This window comes from Ambystoma mexicanum, chromosome 12, assembly GCF_040938575.1.
Source record: "Ambystoma mexicanum isolate Mex_15411 chromosome 12, UKY_AmexF1_1, whole genome shotgun sequence".
NCBI lineage: Eukaryota > Metazoa > Chordata > Amphibia > Caudata > Ambystomatidae > Ambystoma > Ambystoma mexicanum.
In genome coordinates, this window is record NC_090936.1 from 935,268,370 (window position 1) to 935,285,828 (window position 17,459).

Consider the following 17,459-nt stretch of genomic DNA (forward strand, 5'->3'; position numbering starts at 1 on the left):
AAGTAGGGTGCAAAGGATGTTTTGATCCACGCTCTGGGATGTCCGCATCATCTTCTTTCAATTGCGCAGATGGCACAGTTCAGCATTTTCTTTCATCAGGGTCGTTCGATCAGTTCTCCTTGCCGGTCCTGGTGGGAGTATTGGGCGGTACCCTGGGCCCCTCGGATCTTTGCTCCCGGTCCCCAGGTCGTCTTCCGTGGTCAGTCTCCATGGTTTCATCTCTCCTAGGATGATAAAGCAAAGCGGCAATGCACATTCCTAGACATTTTTCCACCACTATTAATGGTGCGGCGAACATACATTTTATACATCAGGATACATTTTGCAGTCTTACTGTAAAAACAAGATATAACACGATACATTGGAATTTAAGAATCATATTTTAGAGACTGTATGTGGGATATTTTAGGGTTGGAACTGAATTACTCTGGAGCGGCCCCCTCTGGGATTCCAGAGGATTCCTCCAGTTATTGCAGAGTGTGCCTGGGATGGCAACACTAACTGATTTATATGGACCCACTTGTCTTCCCCTTCCGCCAAACTACCTTTGGGGAGGCGGATCTTGTCTATAATTTCAAAGGGTCCCCTTCCATGTAGGCAAACATTTTCGCTGTTTGGCCTGGTTCCTTTAGAAATTGTAGAGATAGACCTGGTCCCCCACCTTATATTCCTTCCTGGTGGTTTTCAAATCATAGTAAGTTTTCATGCTATCAGCTGATCCTTCTAGATTCCGCTGAGCATAGCAAAAGTATGTTGAAGGTGTTTCCTTAAATTCTCCACATACTCATGAGTTGTGGCGGCATTTATCAAGGCATGCTCTTGGGTCCTGTAGAGCAAATGCTGGGGAAGCACCATCTTGCGTCCAGTCATCAACTCAAATGGTGACATTTTGGTTGCAGATGAAGGGGTAGATCTGATGGCCATTAGGTCCAGAGGTAATCGGATATCCCAACTTGGCCCAGAATCTGCCACAAACTTTTTTAATATGCTCACAATGGTTCTGTTGTATCTCTCCACTGCCCCAGAAGAAGCTGGCCGGTAAGCAATATGTAGCTTCCTTTTGACTCCCAGTATCTCCCATTACCTCGCTGGTGAAATGGCTACCTCTGACTCAATCCTTTGAGGTAGACCAAAACGGGAAAAGATGTGGTTAATCATCAGGGCAGCTGCTGTTTCTGCCTTGCAGTTTGGGGCCGGGATACATTCCACCCACTTGGTAAACAAGCATGTGACCGTCAACATGTACTTGTTTCCCCTAGACGAGCGAATCACAGGGCCTAAAAAGTCGATTTGCAAATCTGACCATGGCAGTGTCATCCCCCTCTTTTGGAGAGGCGCACGGTGTGTGAGGGATGATGGCTGAAATTGTGCACACACCAGACACCCCTTCAAGTATTGGTCGAGGTCCTGCCCCATGTGTGGCCAGTATGCAACCTCTCTTAAGATTTCCAGTGTTGTGTGAAACCCCCCTATGACCGGCGGTGGCCGCATCATGGGCGTGACTTAACATCAGGCTACGGAATGAGGTAGGAACCACCCACTGATCATGGCCAGCTTGGGATTTCCTTACCAATAGACCGTCTTTGATTCGGAACATTTTTGGACATTTCATCAACACTCTTAGGTCCTCTTTCCCAACCTAGTCGGTATCCGTCAGGGGAAAGTTCTCGGGGTCCTCAATGTGTTGGTAAAACTTACCAAATATTGGATCCCCCATCTGAGCCGTAATTAAATCAGCATCAGGGGTCTCCTTACTCCATTGTGCAGTTGAAAGATCATTGTGAGCATTTGTCTAGGACCTAGTGATAGCAGTGACCTAGATTTCCCCCAACAGGGGCTCTATTTCTATTAGATCCCCTTGGATGGCCCCGGTTTTGGCCAGCTGATCAGCTAAGTCATGCCCAGTTTTGTCTGGTCCCTCTACTTTGGAATGACCCTTGATCTTCTTCCAGTAGATGGTCATCCCATTCGAGGTGACCAGATCATCAATGTTTTGAATTAACTTCCCATGTTTCAAGGGTTTGTTATTAGCACATAGCATGCCTCTGGTTTTCCAATTAACCAGGTGCTCCACGAACCTGTTCCGTACATAATCCGAATCCGTGATTATGACCAGATCGTGGAGTTGATATTGGACAGCAGCGAGGATGGCTTGATGCACAGCCATCAACTCTACTTGATTACTTCGGGGACCGATTTTGTACCCAGCGGAGGGTTCTGGAGACTCCTTCACCCATGCATTCCCTACGCCGGCCACCAGATCTTTTTCCTCGTTGTTGTCAACATCCACCCTCTTCACTGCCACCCACCTTCTCGGTCATCCGACCCATGAAGCGTGTGTCAGTTGAGGCTTTCGCTGCTACCTTCTCGCCCCCCCCTGCCCCTTCGGCTGACTCCCACCCTGACACAGCCCTCTCCATGCTCCACTCGGCTATATCTGTTACTCTTGATATCCTTGCCCCCGTCATGAGAATCCGCCTGAAGCCCAAAGCCAAATGTAACTCCTGGTATGACTCGGATCTCGCCACCCTAAAACGCAAGTGCAGGGTTGCAGAGAGGAAATGGCGTGCTTCATGTTCATCCTCTGACAAACTGGCCTGCCGCCTGCTCCAAAGGCAGTATCGGTTCTCCGTTCTCACCAAGAAGAGAGCCCTTATCCAAGCCCGCATCTCTGCGGCATCTAACAACTCCGCCGAACTCTTTAAAATCTGCAAGGAGCTGGCCAACCCTGTTGCAGTCTCTACCTCTCCTGTCCCCTCCCAGGCCCTCTGCACTGCATTGGCCTCTCACTTCATCTCTAAAACTCAGGACATCCTGTCCTCGCTCTCCTCCTTTCACCTCCCTCCCTCCCTTCCCGGCTCTTCCTCTGGCCCTTCTGCAGTCACCCCTCCTCCCTCTTTCTCTGCCATTCCACTTTTCTCTGCTGACGAGGTTTCCAGACAAGTCCGATCTATGAAAGTCTCGTCTAAACCGGTTCACCCCTGTTCCTCCAAAACTATCAAGGACCACATCGACTCCCTGGCTCCTGCCCTGGCTGACTTTTGCAACCACTCCTTCGCCTCTGGAGTCTTCCCTTCCCCCCTCAAGCACTCCCTTGTGCACCCTCTTCTCAAGAAACCCTCTTCCGACCCCTCCTGCTAACTATCGCCCTATCTCCATCACTCCCTTCCTGGGCAAGCTCCTGGAGAAACTGGCCATCTCCCAGCTTAACCTCCATGCTGAATCTGTTGGTAGTCTTCATGACCATCAATCTGGCTTCAGAGCTGCCAGAAGCATGGAAACTGCTCTCCTGAACATCCGTGAAGACCTGCTCTTGAACCTCGATTCCAACACTCCGTGTGTTCTCATTCTGCTCGATCTCTCCTCTGCCTTTGACACTGTCAACCATGCCATCCTGCTCAACCGTCTCCGTGAAAACCTGGGTATCACTGGTCAGGCTCTGGCGTGGCTGACCTCTTTCCTTTCAAATCGACCCTCCCAGGTCCAACTGGGGTCCTTCCTCTCCAACATCTTTTTCTCCACCTGTGGTGTCCCCCAGGGATCTAATCTCTCTCCCTGGCTGTTCAACCAGTATCTGGCACTCCTTGCCCACCGCATCGCCGCTCTCTGCCCTAATTTCCAGTGCTATGTGGACGATACCCAGCTCATTTTCAGGCTACCCTCAGCCTCCCCCTCTCCTTCCCTCATCTCTGACTGTCTGTCTGCTATCCAGGAATGGTGTGCCGCCAATGACCTCTGCCTTAATGCCAGTAAGACTGAGATTCTACTCATCGGTACACCCACTCCCTCCTTCCCTGCAGCTCTCTGGCCTGCCTCCCTTGCCCCCCTCCCTGCAATGCAAAAAACCTTGGGGTCATCTTCGACTCCACACTCTCCTTCTCTCCTCATATTTCTGACGTCGCTAAGAAGTCACACTACCAGCTGCACCTCCTATCACACTATCCCTCCAGCCCCCCCTTTTCCAGCACTTGTTCTGCACTTACCTTGCACTTGCCACCAGCTGGCCCTATTTATTTATTACTTTACGACACTTACCTTGTACTGCACTTCCCCCCCCCTCCCCTTCCCCTTGCACTTTTCCCCCCTCCCCCACCCCTGCACTTGCGCGATCTGAATGACACCTGGCCTAGTAGGATCGTTGTCTGTCTCCCCTTGTTCCTCCCCTCCCTGCCTCGTCGCGCCTTGAAACACCTGTGTATAGGCGCGTTACAAATGCCATATCATAACATGGTAAGAGCATCCATCCACATAGACCGTGGGCATTCCCTCACACTTGTCTTCTTCAAAGACTGTGTGGGGAATTAAGGTATGCCTCCATGTTGTCCTTGATTTTTAGACTTTCGTCCTCGAGACAGTTCTCTCTGGCACAATCATGCAAGTCAGCCAGACCTTGCGTGAGGGGACTCTTTCTTGTTTTGGCCATATCTGACCTCCACAGGAAAGCCTTGCATTGACAGAATCCAGGAAGTAATTCGGGAATTACTCACATTTCCGGCTTGGATTCTGTCACTTTGGAGATATTGCAGAGGCTGGTGTGGAGTCTCCACTATGATGTGTTCCCCCTGGATGAACGGGCGGTAATTCTTCAATGCCCACACCATTGCCAGGAGTGCCTTCTCACAATCATTGAATTTTTTCTCCACAGAAGATAAAGTCATAAGAGATTACTTTATTGACCTGTCATGCTTTTGGTATAATACTGCCGTCAAGCACGTATTAGAGAACCCTGTCTCCAGGAAAAACTCCTTGTTTGACAGGGTAAACTAGGCAAGGCGCTTGTGAGAGGCTTCTTTTGAGCTGTCTTACTGCCTCGGCTTGTTCTGGACCCCATTCCCACTTGACCCCCCCCCTTCAAAAGATGAATCAGGGGTCTAGTGATCTCTGCGTAGCCCTCAATGAACTTTCTGCTGTAATTAGTCAGTCCAAGGAGGCTCCTTAGTTCCCGCAGAGTTGTGGAATCCTTCAATTTTTGGAGGGCTTCCACTTTCTTTTCCTGGGGACAGAGACCCTGAGGAGTAATCTCATGCCCCAAGAAAATCACAGGTTCTACACCACTGTGCTTTCTGAAAGGAAAGTTTTGCCCCGGCGGCCCTCAACTGGGTCAGAACATAACGGATTTCCGCTATGTGTTCCTCCACAGTTGAACTTTTGATGAGGACATCATCTACATAAGCCAGGTTACCCCTTGCACCCAGGTCGGGCATGGTCTTGTGTAAGAAAATGTTGAACTCATTGCCGGAGTTGAGGTATCCGAAAGGGAGTTCGGGTCCATGTGTACTGCTGGCCCCCAAAGGTAAAAGCCAGTTTGTATTGGTCCTCCCTACTGACAGGCACGGTCCAGTATCCATTGGTCAGGTCTATTGCAGTGAATACCTGTGACCCCTGAATCTGGGCCAGCCCTTGGTCAATGTAGGGAAGAGGCCATCGGGAAGTATGGACCCGTTTGTTGAGCTCCCTAAGGTCAGCGCAGTCTCTCCACTGGCCGTTTGGCTTCAATATTCCCAGCACCGGATTATTGAAGGTGCTGTGTACTGGACGGATCATTCCCCGGGACTCAAGGTTCTTAATTATTTCAGTAAGGGACTCCATGGATGCGAGAGGCAAGCGATATTGCTTCACAAACACTGGAGTCATGCCAGGGTCCGTGGGAATTGTGTGGATGTTGGTGCGACCACAGTCATACGAGTCTACCGCAAAGAGATCTTGGAAATCCAAGAAAACTTGTTTCAACTTTTGCTTCTGTTCCAGAGTCACGCAGGCATCAGCTAGGTTGACTCTCTCTTCCACCATCTGCCTGAAGCCTGGAAAGACTTCTGGTTTTGCTATCTCAGCGGCCTCCTCCAGCTGGGTGGAGAAGTCCCTGGTCAGAGTGCTGATTTGGACTGGAGGTTTCAGGTGGGAAAGGCAGCCCTCATGGACCTGGAAAATCACCTCATCCCTTCTGAAGTCACAAGTCACGTCTTCCTTGCCATAAGGGCAGGAAGTGTACACCAGGAAGTTACCCCCATGCCGGGTAAAGATCATGTCTGGTGTTGTATTGTCATCACTGTCACTGTCAAAACAGTCCTTGGGGATCGGTCCTAACAGTTAATTCCCTAAATCAATGGAAAAATGTCGGTCATAAACCGCCATTCCAATAATGGTGCCTGCGGCTAGAGTAATACTCTTTTAAGTCGCTGTTATCCACCTCTATTGGAATGGTGTCATGTTCTAGATTGACTAATGGTGTTGGGTTTACCCCCAACCCTTGCTGTTGGAGGAAAGCATTTAGATGAATATAAGCATCAGGGTTTTTCAATTTTTGTCCTCTTTTAACTTTCACTTCCAGGGAGAATTGTCGGGTCCTTTCTGGGATGGTGACTTCCTCCTTAATCTGAATTTCAACTGCATAAGGTAGCAATTGAGCTGACCTAAATGCTTTTTCTGGATCATCAAAGCCCATGGGATTATCCGCTAATCGGGACCAAGCTTTGAAGTTTATTAGGTCCAAACTAATGGCAAAGCGATTGAGAATGTCACTGCCTAAGTAAAAGGCGGCAGTGACGTCTCGAACGACCCAACAATTATGGACTATGCTCTTGTTGCCAATGGAGATTTTGAGCATACACCTGCTTGGCAGGAGAGGTTTGGAATTGGGTGTTTCCAGATCCATTTCCCATTTGTCTTATCAGTTTGAATGTGGGAATGGCTGGATCTTTTGGGAGTTGGCAGAACATGGCTTCGCTGATGAAGCTCTTACCGTTGTTCACACACACACTCGAGCGAGAACAGAGTCCTTCACATCATATAACTGAACAGGGATGAACAACTGCTCTCCAATTTGCTGAATATAAGCCAGGCTCTGAGCTGATTTCACCTCTTTCTGGACTATCTGAGTGGGAATGTCCGATTGTGGATTGGTAAAGAATTTCAGAGTATTTCCTTCCAGTGTGGAATACCACCTTAAACTGGAAGGAAGGCTGATTTTCAGAAATAGAGATGACCCCCCCCCCCCCCCCCCATCACCAGTCTGTTGTCCTACTGCTATTACCGTCACGTCTGGAATTTGGTTGTTCTGAAAGTGAAATTCTACTTGGTCAGATTTTTGTTCAACCATGTGGCATGTGCCGTTTAAACTAATATGGTTGACACTCCGTTTTAATTTTATTGGTCGGCTAGTCTGGGTCCAGAGGACCTTGTTTACGCAATCTATTGGGGTGACAACCTTCTCAGGAGGTCATTCCATAGTAAACAAGGGGTGCCTTCTGGAGTCACTACTATGACCGGGTGTTTCACCTTGTGTCGCCCAATTTTAATGTCCAAATCTGCAGTGCCCTCGACTGGAATTTCCTTCCCGTCAAAGTTCTGCAGTTGTCCAGGAAGAGAGGTGAGAGGAATCTGGTATTTCTCCCCCCTTCCTGAATTTATTTCATCAAAGGCTTTTTTGGACAGAAGGGTAGCTTGGGATCCAGTGTCCATCAGTGCCAAAATTGTACCCTTCCCCTGTACTTGTACCAGGGCATAGTATCTTCCCTCCTTATCCTCAAGGGGGCACAGAAAATGCACATTTTTGGGCAACTGGTGGGCTAATTTTCTGGTTTTGGACATTGCGAGAGAAGAGATTTGGGCAGAATTCTGTGGAGAGTCATGGAATCTGCAAGAAAAAGTTGGCAACTTGAAAGAGGATATTCGAGTTCCCCTGGTTCCGGTCCTGGGCCGCCCCCCCCCTCTTTTTGGAGGCAGTCACCAAAATGGTTTTGAACCCAGGGAATTTGAAGCTGTTGGTTGTGGGATAGGATGATGGGAGGCGACAGCGCAATCCCCACATCTACCCAGTCTATTTATTCGGTTTTAGGTTCCCCTGGTTCCGGTTCTGGGCCGCCCCCCCTTTTTGGAGACAGTCACCAGGATGGGTTGGAACCAGGGGTTTTTGGTATGGTTGGTTCTGGGATAGAATGATGGGCGGTGACCGCTCAATCCCCACATCTACCCAGTCTGGGTTGGAATCCCTTGGGACCCATTTTCCTTGGGAGGAGTTCCCCCATCTCTGAAGGAGAAGATCCTTTCCCCAGGATCCTCTTGGGATCCCTCTCCCTCAAATTGGAAGATCTGTACCTCCTCCTCAGTCTGTTTGGGTACTTTGTTTCTCCTACCTCCTCTCTGCTCCTTGGGTGGCAGACTTCCAGGGGTAGGAGATTTTGTTTCCGGTTCCTGGTTTTCCAGGGGCTGTTTACAAGTTGGGAAGGAAGCTTCCTCCAAGGATTTACACCCCCCTTCCCCTTGTGCCTCCTCAATGGGAACCGGTGGGTTATCGGGGTGCTGCCCCCGTCATTGTTCTGGAGCACTAGGTCCAGAGTTTGGGGCATTCTGTGCCAGCATGCCCATCTGAGGGTTCTGTTGAGCCCTCAGCATGCAGCCCAAATCCTGTGCCATGTTCTGAACCTGGCGCTCTAACTGGGAAACCAGCAAAGGCTGATACGGGGTCCTGTTTTCTCCCCTGGGCTGATCCCGGGAAAGGTAGCTATCCCTTCTCTGGTAGTAGCCCTGGTTGGGAAGATTTGGGTACCCCTCCACCCTTGGCCTCCCCCTCTCCCGGATTAGGTTGTCTGGGCTCAGGAAAGAAGGATGGATGATTTTGGGGCTGGAAGTTGTGTAGATACCTGGGGAACAAGTTCTGCCCAGGATTTGGTGAATTTCTGCCCTCCTGGGGGAAGTGCGGAGGGAAGTTCCCTGGGTTGGGCGCTTGGTGGGATCCCCCACCTTGGGCCGGAGGAGTCCACACATAACCCAGGATTGGTCTGTTTCCCTTGTAGCGGGGACTTACATAGTCAGGGGAGCAAGGGACCCCATTTGTGAGATTACCTCCTTGACTCCCGGTCTGTGACTGGCCCGAGGGCCTTCTGGGCTGTGAATTGTTCGGTTCAGGCAGGTTTTTAGGCCCCCCCCACCCCATCTCCAAATCTAAAACGGGGGCAACCTTTACCTCTGCCACCTTGGCAGCAGCAGGGGTGCTGTTGATTTTGGGGTTTTTGGGCTGATTCTTATTTTCCACCGGTTTCTGCACCTCGGATGCGGGTGGCCTGCTCAATGACCCAGTCTAAAGATCTTTTCCCGTGAAAATCTCTCACGAGCTGGGTCATTATGTATTTGGGTAAGGCATGGAAAAACGTATTAACAAATTCCTTACTGTCGGTGCGCACCCTTTTGGTAGTCTGCGCAAAAGCACGCTTTAACTCCTGCACAAATTCTTGTGGGGCCTGATCTTCCCCACATTGCAAATTGTAGGCTGCCTTGCGAACCTCTTGAGGATTTCTATGAACAGAAAAATGTTTCAAGATGGCCGCCCTATAGGTGGACCATCTTGAATGATTTTGGTCCTCCAGCCCCGCAAAAAAACTGGAGTATTCTGGGGAGAATGTCCATTTGACGTACTGGATGCAGCTACTGCTGTCCTTCAAATGGAAAGTCTCCATCATTTGCTCAAAGAGCTCCAAGTGTTCCCAAACAGAATACTTGGAGTTCTTGTGATAAGGGGTGATGACACTCCTTATTGCCTTGATCTGCTTTAAGGGGTCCTTAAGCAAGGCCCTTTTTGCCTAATTGGCCTTTTTGGTTCGGTTAACCCTGGTCCACTCATCCTGACTCAGAGGCACTGCTCCCAGAGGTGCCTGTCTGATCTTCCAGGTTTTCCCGGATTCTGCGAGCCTGGGAATGCCTGGCAGAATGTGGGGACCTGGTCTCCTGTGTCCTGGGCCGCTCAGAGGAGTCCTCAGATCCCTCCTTGCTGCCAGGATTTGATGGGTACCCCCCCACCCCCCCACCCCCACTAACCTGGGAATCTTAGCTTCCAAATGAGAGTTAAATCTCGTTCCTAGCACAAACGGTTCAAGAGATACGGACGATTTTGTGAAGGTAGTTTTTCAGTAATGAAATAATGATTCAAAATGGCAAAATGACACTTTACAGGTTTAAAATCTGAGAAGGGACACACGATTCCTATGATGCAGTTCTGGACAGTTTCAAATGTTTTGAATCAGATTATTTTAAGCTAAGAGATTGGTTTTGCACAGTTCTGGCTGAGTACTCAAACTATGAATTGGAAATAGGCCGTCAGGGTCTGGGTCAGCAGGTTGGACTGGACTCCGGGCGGGTGGTTCTGAAGTCACAGCTCTCTGGTTCAGCTTTGCTCTGCACTTCACCGCGGTCTGGTCTGTGGTTCTCTGGTTCTGGTCTCTCTGGTTTTGATCTGGTCTGGTCTCTCTGGATACAGCACTGTTTTCCGGGTACTGGTTCTGTTCTGGATTTCTCCGTCAGCGTGCTGCGCAGGAATTCAGTTAAAGGTTGGAAAATGAATGTCCCCGTCTGGCTTCCAGTGGCTCTTTTTATGTCTTTTGAAAATGGGTGTGGATGCTAACTTTCTTTGCCCAACCCACTCACGATTTGATAGGTCAAGGATTTCTCTTTGACCTGATTTGAGAAGGGAGCAGTGAGTCATCAGGTGTCATCTTTATGGCATACAGAAAGAACACTCCCCTTTGCTTTTACCTTAGAAAATCATTTTCATAACTAAACACATTTCCCAGATACACAAGTGGTTGACATTACATATACACATCATATATCACATACGGTAGTTTCTGTTCCAACTCGGATGTTTCTAAGAGCTTGGATTAAGAAAGGACAACATTTTGCGCTTTTTGGTTGGTTTACCAATATTGGATTTCTACCAAAAAATACACAGATGTACACCGCCTCTACACATATTCCAGTAAATTTTCATTTTTCTAGCGTGAACCCCGTGTCTGCAATCTCCATATTTCATGGGGTTTTGCCTCAGAACATGGTACAGAGTTCTAACACCTCTTAAAATGTGCACAGAAAAATCACAAGAATAATGATATTAATTATATCATTTTGACAAGTCCGTACTATGAATTATCCCATCTTTTTTAAAATGATGCACTGGCCCAGAGGGGTGTGGTTTCCCAAAGCACATGGTGGAATTTCTGGTTTGTCCACTTCCTCCAACTCAAGTTGCTCACAGAGGCACTGCCGCTCCCCGTTTCTCTCAAGAGGAAGCCATTTACGACCCCCCCTAATTTAACATTTGCCTGAGCCAAGGAAGGCTCATTGTTCAGTTTCCTCCAGTCCCCAGCTGCTCCTCCCCTAATCCAATCAGGGAGGTGTCATCTCCTTTTGGTGGGGGCAGCGGAATGCAGCCAGGCTTGGGAAGAGTGGCTGAGCAAGTTTCAACTCCTGTCGGGGGTAGTTGCCAGGCAGAATTCTATCTCTAAGCCAGGCTACAGCTAAATGTCACTTTTGTTCCCAGTTTTTATTCATCCAAATCAAATTTACAATTTTACACATGCAGCTAGAATGCTGATTCTAAATTCAAAACTATGACATTTAACAGTTGCAAACTATGTGACACTCAACAGTAGGTCACTCATTTATTTTAAACATTTCGATTTTAGTGGCTTTAAGTCCAATTTCACTTCAGCTGCTGACATCCACAGCTCAGCCAGTTTCATTATGAACATTATTTTGGGCTCTTTCTCTTTCCAGATTTTGTATGCACACAAGTCTACCTTCTGCCAAATATCTGCTGGTGTTCATTGAGATTTTTGAATATCTTGCAATGTTTAAAATAGGCATTTTTAGCTTGCATTTCAGAGAAACAAGGGTGATTTCAAAGCGCTTTCTGAGCTAACCGGCACTGCTGTTTTTCCTTTGGCACACATTTCACCCATGGCACTCCTGGTCCATCACGCTCGCACTGGTGGGTGGCAGGTTAGGCGACCATTTTGGTGTGCACAAAAATGGTGCGGTTTTCCTGGATCCTGGTGCAAATGTCGGCTTTTCCGCCATCTTGGATTTCCTAAGCCCACAGCACCAAATGTTTCAGCATAACTCGAACATGGGTCAAAACCCCTGACAGATTCTAGTAGGGCACACAATATTGTGAGGTCTTCTATAAGGGTAGCAGCCTGGAAAGATCAAGACACTGCTATGGTGGCCATGGACCTTGGCTATCGACTTTGGTCTTATAACGATACTTTAAGGATGCAGTGTTTCGTGATCCCTTTCTATCATTTTTAAAGATGACACAGGGGAGATAAATAAGCGTATGGTTTGGGAAGCAGCAAAAGCGACTGAGTGCTGATTATTGCAGAAGGGTCTGCGAAAAAAGAGCTAGGGCCCTGCAGGATTTACAATTGAGGGAACAAATTAGGTCTCAGAAAGATGCTTGGTTTCATACCCAGTCGGCTTTGTAAGCAAAGGGCGGAGAGGTCGGACGCAGAATTAAGGAATCTCTAGGGTGAGAAGTTGACGAATCCAGATAGCGTACTGCAAAAGTTCGCCCAATATTGTAGTGCACTGTACACTAGTGGTGCGACTGTTCCCGCCACATCATGGAGAATTATTTTAAAGATTTTCTCCTTCCCAGGGAGAGTTCATAGGACTTGGCTTTGTTGAACGCCTTAATTGAACCTGAGGAGGTTCTACAATTTATTGCAAAGATGAGGCAGGTTTCGGCCCCTGGTCCTGATGGCTATACTAGCACCTTTTATAAAGAGGTTTGGCCCATTGTTGGCCCCTTTCCTTGCTTCCCTTTTCAATAATATATTAGATGAGGAATTGTTCCCAGACTCCTTTAACAAGGCTAGGATTGTAGTCATCCAGAAAGAGGGCAAAGATGGGCTTGACTGTGGCTCCTCCTGCCCTATACATCTCTTAAATGTTGATGCAAAGATTTTTGCCAGTGTGTTAGAGGAGCGGCTAGGAAGGTTGATGCCCTCTCTGGTACATAGTGACCAAGTGGGATTTGTGAGAGGGAGGCACGGAGTGGATGTCAGAAAAACGCTTGACCTGACGGCTTCTATTAATTCTCTAAATATGGACCCGATTTTAGTTTCCCTTGATGCAGAAAAGGCCTTCGACAGAGTCTAGTTGCCTTTTCTGAGGGAGGTCCTGGGAAAACTGGGATTAGATTCTCAGTGTGTGGGCGTCATGGCCTTCTATAGGACTCCGAGAGCACAAGTGACCGTCAACGGTCTCTCTTCAGATTTCTGCAGGGGTACCTAACAGGACTGTCCCCTCTCCCCTGCTAATTGCCTCAGTCGGAGAGACAAGACAATTTGTAGATTGGTGAGACAAGGGAGAGGATATAAATGCATCACTTTTCGCCATTGTTGTACGTCAACAAAGCAGAGACCTTGCTGCCAGCGTTGATTATGGCACTAGAGGCATATGGTACTTGTTCAGGTTTTAAATACAATTATGGGATGGGAAGTTAGAAGTCTTGCCTCTGACAGATCACACACCAGAGTTACTCAGCTGAATCACCCAGAATGGTCTTCGTATGCAAACAGAAAGTTTGGTCTTTCAATTCACTCACATGTCTCATGCGTTTTCGTCTCGGAAAAATTCCTAGCAAGTACGCCTTTGGGGTGACCGAATCTGGCAGCAGGCCCATCTTGGCTAAAGCATGGGCAAATTCCCACCCAATATCTGCATATTTTCATGCAGGCCCAAAACACATGCATCAGGTCTGCGCTGATCCAGCCACATTTTGGGCAGGTCTGCTCTTGCATTACAAAATTTTGCAATTTTCTGCAGGGTTAAATATGCTCTGTGAGTAACATAATTGGATCAGCTGTGGTTTTGTATTTCTGGACACTTTGTGATACCCCATAGTCCTGCTGCAAGTTGCGTCCAACAGCTGCTCTTGCAAATCTGCCTCCCAGCACTGCCTCGTTTGTATAAGATTGTCATGTGGCCTTGATGTCAGTACCTCATAATTGCGATACTGCATATGTCCTCCTTCAGAGATGTCACAGAATGTTTCTATCGTTCCATCTTCTACCAATATTCTCTCCTGTCCTGGCCACTTCGCTTTTATTCTATGGAGAAGTGAGGCATGGGTTATGTGATGCCCCTCCTGTACTCCTGACTCCGAGGCGACCTCATTAAAAGGTAATTTTTGTCCCTCTCGCACTATATTGCCTAGTGTCACCACCCCCCCACCCCCAAGGCTCCCAGTACTTCCCGACATTCAGCCTAAATTGACAGTCTTCACTCTTAAGTGTCACCAATGGGATTAGAGGGGAGTAGGGAGTTTTTGTCCAGAAAGCGGCAGGCCCTTTGTCACATCGTCATGCCTAGCCTCAGCAAAAAAAGGGGGTTTGGGGTCCTGTGATATCGTGGTCCACACCATTTCTTTTAAAAAGAATGGTGCCCATGCCGGTTGTAGCAACTCAGTGTCTGAGTCTGCTAGTCTGATAGCCAGTATGTGGCAAACTGAGGTTTGCACGCCACAAAATACCCCTAAAAATCTGGCAATTTTATCCCACCCTGTTCATATGGTATCTGTAACTTCACTAGAAACATTCTACATCTCGAGCTATGCCAAAGGAAGCTCCGGCTCTGGGATTATATTATATGGGATGTCCGTGAAGTAATGCAGCAGTCTCGGAAGCATCACCGTTTTCTGCAGCACAGCACTACCCATTAGTGAAAGCGGCAGCCTGGCATTTTGTTTCCCGCCCTTGCTGTGTTCTGCGCATGTTCTACTTTAGGCTCATGGAAAATGTCTACCCCTAGATATTTAAATATGTCAATTTCCCATTTAATCAGTAACTCTGGTGCCGCACTCCGGGGTTCACCCCTATACCCTGCAAGGGGGAATAAACATGACTTGTGAATTTATTGTAATCCCAGGCAGGTCTGCATAGCGCTCGAACACTAATATGTATTCTAGGTTAGTCTCTGGTTGTTGTAGGTAAAGAAGCATATTGTCCGCATATAGGGAGACCAGATACGTGCTACACCGTATGCTGATGCCTGCCTCGTGGTATTCTTTCTGTAAATATACCACCAATGGCTCTACGGCTAGTATAAATAACGGGGGACCAAGGATAGCCTTGTCTCGTCCCTTTGCTTAACTTCTATTGTTCCGATATGGCAGTGCCCGTTTTGACTCTCGCCCCCGGGTAACTGTACAGTAACTCAACCCATTTAATACACGTAGGGCCCATGCCGTAACCTTTTAACACTGCTAATAGCCATGGCCATCTGACCAAGTCAAACACGCTGACCAGATCCAGCGAGGCTACAGCCATAAACTGGGTGGTGTCTTGGGTCTGGTCTATGACATGGTGCAATCGTCTCAGATTACAAGTGGGACAGAACCTGACTGATCTGGGTGTACGAGTTTTTGAATTATAGGTTTCAACAGAATAGCCATAAGAGTGGCCAGTATTTTCCAGTCTTGATTGAGAAGCGAAAGGGGTCTGTAAGAGCCGCATTCGGCATCAGGTTTGTTAGGCTTCAGTAATGGGACTAGGATGGACTCTCAATGTCAGTGGTAAAATGCCTTCATCTAATGATTCATTTAGCATAGCCAACAATGAGGGAGTAATCTCTGCCACAAATTCTTTGTAGAACTCACTTGATAGTCTGTCCGCCCGACCGCCCGCCCGGGGAGCTTTACCTGAGGGCAACGGTCTTATTGTGTGTTCCCGCTCTTCTGTTCTTAGGGGTGGTTTCAGCTTGTCGACCTCTTCTGCATCTAGCTTCAGAAGATCCATCAGCGCTAGAGTATCCTCTATCCGACTCAGGATATCCGACGTCTCTTCGTATAATTCCTTATAAAAATCATTAAAACATTAGTTTATATCATGTTGTGTCGCACAGGTTTCCCCATTCCTAGCTGTGATTGCCCGAATCATGTTCCGCTCAGTTTCACTTTTGTATAAACAGGCTAGCAAGCATCCCGGTCTGTCTCCTTCGGCATGTTGTCGTTCCACATATTTCCTGTAACTCAACTTACCCAATCTATCCCACTGTCCTAAACATTCCTGCTGCAGGGCTATAGCCTATTGGGCGCACCCACTGGATGGGTCACTGATCGTTTAGGGCTTCTAATTTTGCTCCTGCCTGGCTTAAGTCGTTCTCTATTGCAGCTTGAACCCCCATGGCGATTGCTGTCCCTCTGATTACCAGCTTGAAGGCTTCCCATAACGTACCCGCCGACACCACACTTCTTGTCCCTCAGAGACTCACTCCTAAATCTCCATGTCGGGATGCGTGCACTCGGGCGGCGCTAGTATCCATGCAAACCACTGCAATCTTGGGTGGAGAACATTCCTACGTAGTGCGGTGTAAAGTAACACCACGCTGTTGGCTCCTGAATTTAGCAACATTTGCTTTCTGAAGCTTGTGCTTCCAGGCTTCTGCAGTCGTGTAATTGTTATGATCTTCTGCATATGGTTACTCCTGACTCCATGTATCGGATTCTTCTCCGGTTGGCAAGTTCTGCATATCCATCCATTTGTGTCTCCTCTGGGTTATCGAAGGAGATTGCGCAGCCCTTGCGCATCACTTTCAGTTTAATACAACAGCATGTACTTCAGATTAGCTGCCCACAGTCTCATCTTCACCGCTACATAGCTCATTCGTTGCTTTTGAACCTGCAGGGTAAAGGCCGGATTTGCTGTTATCGTGGCCGACGCTCGCTAGACTGTCCCACATTTGCAAAAGTGCTAGAGGATATTTTCCCCATCACAGTAGCTCAGAATCCGGGTTATTGGCCTCAGCAGGGCTCCCGGCGATGGTTTCCTAGTCAGCGACCTATGCGCCCTTTCTACCGTGAAGCTTTGACTGAGGGCAACTGGACCAATTTCTTGTTGCATCAGGGTCTCTATGTACTCCGTCGGGTTTGCTCCTTCACCTTCCGGGAGCCCAATAATTTGTACATTGTGTTTAGCCTTGCCTTCTGCATCCTCAGCTCGGTCCTCCAAATTACGCACTTGTTTCAGTACCCAGACTTTGTCTGTGGTGTCTTTAAGGCCACTTGTATTCTCTGCCACCGACTTCTCAAGCGTTCCTGTACGTTCAGCAAGTGCCCTCACATCTCGTCTCAGCAAGTTCACATCAATGCTGATGGCGTCTATTTTAGCCTCCAGAGACGCCTTGAGAGATGCTATGGCCTCAAGAATCTGTTGATCTCCTTCCATGAGCTTCTGCTCCCTTTGAGGTGTTGATGCTTGGGCAGGATGCTCTGCTGGGAGCGCAGTCTTGGTGCATGCCTCCAAGGTGAGCCTTTTTCCCCTTGCTCTTTTGGGTTTCAGATGTCATGACTGATCACTGTCTCGGGTTTCCGATCCCGTGATGGTGTTTGTGCCACCCAGGCATAGCATATCAATTCTCCTGCACGCCCTTCTATTAGTACAGGCAGGTTTTGCTGCACCAACACTGCTCGTTTCCTGGAGTACTTTGGCGTACCTGCTATGTACTGCTTGTAGCTCCACGCCCAGTATCAGCAATATCCAAATCTTAAGACAATATCAATTTGGACCCACTGCTCCGCAGCCGCCTTGACTTGCAGTGTCTGAAGATGAACTGTCTGAAAATACTGACCAAAATGGCAAAACACATTAACGTCACTCTCGACAGGCTTCCTCAAGGTTCCACTCCAA

At 48.2% G+C, this 17,459-nt stretch overlaps 1 protein-coding gene across 1 annotated transcript in view; it reads right to left on the reverse strand.

The window, feature by feature from the left end:
- Positions 1 to 17,459, reverse strand: part of NEDD1 (NEDD1 gamma-tubulin ring complex targeting factor) — a 551,712-nt gene that overhangs the window by 478,613 nt on the left and 55,640 nt on the right. The window lies entirely within an intron of this gene.